The following is a 3,560-nucleotide window of genomic DNA, read 5'->3' as shown; positions in this document are numbered from 1 at the left end:
TTTTAGAGACAGGGTCTCCCTGTAGCCCCAGCTGTCCTGGAACTCACTATGTAGACCAGGCTGGCCGAGAACTCACAGAGATCTGCCTGCCTTTGCCTCCCGAGTGCTGGGATTAAAGGCGTGCACCACCACACCCAGCTAGCTCCTTTTTTTTTTTTTTAAAGGAATAGAAAACCTGACTTTAAGTCTCAATGTGTCATGCACTTCTTTGAAAACATCCCCCCAGAGACAGTAACTGAGCTTTCAGCCAAGCCCGACAACCTGAGTTTGATCCCACAGACCAACATGGCTGAAAGAGAGAACTGACTCATGAAAGTTGTTCTTTGACCTCCACACACAGGCCACAGCACCTGAGTGCGCACGCACACATGTGCACGCACACACACACACATACATGCAAACATGAAAAAAATGCACACCTTAAATGAATAAATGTTTTAAAAAAGTTAAGACATTCTCGTCTGTAAAATGGGCATAATAATATTAATTAAACCTGCTTTGGGAAATGTTTTAGGAATGTAAAGTGCTTGGTAATAAATTCCAACAGGATGTATTTTTCATGTAATAAGTTCTCACTACAACAGCAGCAATGATGCCCCTGGTTATGATTATATTCTCACTTCGATCTGGACTCCCTCTTTCTCATAGTATTAGGACACACTCTCTAGGGGCATTTTTCTCTCTTCTATTTCATGCTAATATCTTTTTGGAAATGTTTTCCTCATCCAAACTATCCACAGACCTACAGCCAAAATTCCTAACAGCCTCTCACCTACCAGCTTGCTTTCATCTCTCCATCCTCTACAGATATTGGTGTTTTCTTAGCCACTAAATGTAGATTCACATAGAGATGGTCATCTTCGGCTTAATCCACCTGGAAGATTTATTTTGACAAAGGTGGTTTTCTGTTTTTAAGTTATTTACCATCACTTACAGTTCAATAACTTCTCCACTAAGATTTAAATGCAAAACTATTTTTGTAAAATAATTGAGACAATATTAGAGAACTCATTTTTTCAGAAGGCAGAAATGCACTGGAATCTCAGAGAAACTGATTTTCCTAGTGCAAAAAAAAATGTACTCTGCAACTCCCCATAACCCTCCTTGCTCCCTGGGGTTATGCTTTGCTCCAAATTTTCCAACAACTTTCACTTTAATCATTTCAATTTGCAACCACCATAAAGGGGTCATCTTGAATCTCACCCCAAATCTATAAATTACACTCCTGCTCTGGTTCCAGTGCCTTTAAATTTGCCATTTTGATTATGAAGGCTGCAACCACTAACTAACCTAACTAATACCCCAAGTATCTTCTATATGGACCACTCCAAGTAGTTCTCCTTCTCTCCATGATTTAATCCATGTCCTCCCTTCCAGAGGTATTCTCTTCAAAACACTACACATGTAGTTTGGTATGTGACTGAGAACATTAAAACCTCTGAGACTAGAACAACTGGATTAAACTCACTTTTACCACTTTCCAACTAAACCCTAAACAACTTATTAATTATGCTTTCTGCCTGTTCCCTCAACTATAAAATGGAGGTAACACCAAATCTTATTACATCATGGGGATGTCATGAGAATTAATGAAATTAAACGTGTAAACCTCTTAAAAGTAATGGGCAAGAGTGATTTACTCAAAAATGGAACTCATCTCTCTCTGTTCTTAAAATTACTCTGTCTCTCCCACCCCTGGCACCATGATGCCACCCAAGCTCTTGCCATTCATGGAATTACCCCAAATTATCATTCTCTCCTTCTTTTATATCTCGCTACACAAAATCTATTCTGTAACTGCACTTACCCTCCTCTAAACTAAACCAATACTATCCCACCTCCAGGCTTTTATGTTCATTATTCTCAATCAAAAAAGCCTCCTTTTGGCTGGGAGAACATGATTTCTGCTTTGGAACCCAGGTCAATTCTGCTACTTCTGTGGTGTCTTCTCTACAAACACACCCTAAGCAAAATTCCCTTCAATGTGCTCCAAAAGCATGCTGTGTATTCTGGTAAGAGTGCTTGTGGCACTGTTATGGTTGTTTACATCTGTATTTCAAATTTATTGTTTATCTGGAGAATCTTTGGAAAGTTATTATACCTCTCAGTGACCCAGTTTTCCCATCTGAAAACAGGTTACAGTAACATCAAAAGGTATATTACAATATATAAAACATTAATAAATGTTGGGGACCTCTGTTATGCAAAGTAGAAGTCCCTTCATGTCCAGACAGCTCATGCAGCTCGGAATCATGTGCTGAGACTCCTTTCAGCAGAGTACCTGGCATCCTTCCTGACTCCTTTTGAAGTGCCCGCCACAAATGCCATAACATAAACATGGCCTCTGGCTTTAGGAATACCATGCTTTCCTGTGATTTTTCAGGCAGACAGCAGTCTGGCAGAAACCCCCTTCCATATGTAAGTACAATGTCTCACAAAGTACCTAACAGCCAAAGCTTTTACCACTACCCCCACGGTATAAATATCCTAGTCTTCTCTCAGTATTGGGAGCTAGAAGCAGACTTAGAGCTAGAGTGAGAACTGGGTCACTGACACTTGGAATAAAGAGCTGTAGACTGAGTTCTGTGTCTCCTGACTGCAATCTAGCCTCCCCGGGGGCAGCATTCCTCCGTTACTGACTTGCGGACATTCCTAGCTTTCGCTGTCCTCGTACTCTTCCCGCATGGTTCAGTGGCCAGTGGACCTCGCATCCTGAGGAAAGTACACGGGTGAAATAGGGACAGGATTCTGCTGGACAACGCTCCAGTAGCAGAGGAACTTTCAGCACCGGAGTGGCGGACAGCACCGCCGCTCCCAGAGACGCCTGTGGCCAGACCCGAGCCGCAACTCGCCAGGTGTGGCGGGGACCCTGAGATACCTGCGCACACCATGCCAGGGGCCCAGAGTGATCCCTATATCTGGCGCCACAACGTGGGAGCCTCTGAACCTCGTGCCACAACGTGAGAGCCTCTGAACCTCATGCCAGCTAGGAGCTGGTGCCCACAGAAATGCTAGATCCATAAGTATCCTTCCCACTCAGGAGGGTAATCTAATCTCTTCCTCTCTTCTAAATTTCCTCCTTTTCTCTTCCGGTCTAGAAATCTTCGTGAGGGACTTCTAGGGCCAGAGAGACAACTGAGGTTTCCTGGCCAGGGCTACCCCCTGCTGTTAACTGAAGGTCTCTCTGACCCCCTAGGGGACCCCGACTGCCTATACAGGTGTGGACAAAGGCCTCTATCTAGACATCTCTTTAATATCAAACCTGGTGATGCATCGGCCAATTAAAAACCATTAGGGTGGCCGCCAGCCTCTCAAATTTGTGGGCAGGTCTTGTGACTGGGAACCACTGTGATCCCCTGAAATTTTAATTTCAGGCACGTCCCTTTGGAAACCGTCACTTCACCACTTTTCTATCTGAACACCACTAGGAAAATCCCCAGAAAGTTCCAGGGATTTCCACTTAAGCCTTGGAGTCAGGCAGATTTCTTCTAGCCAGCTCTGTTTTCCTGCCCCAGAACACTCAAGCCACAGCTAGAACCGGTTCAGTGAAAATTCAAATT

Source organism: Nannospalax galili, unplaced genomic scaffold, assembly GCF_000622305.1.
Source record: "Nannospalax galili isolate Female #2095 unplaced genomic scaffold, S.galili_v1.0 scaffold78, whole genome shotgun sequence".
Lineage (NCBI taxonomy): Eukaryota > Metazoa > Chordata > Mammalia > Rodentia > Spalacidae > Nannospalax > Nannospalax galili.
Note: the sequence above shows the minus strand (reverse complement) of the source record.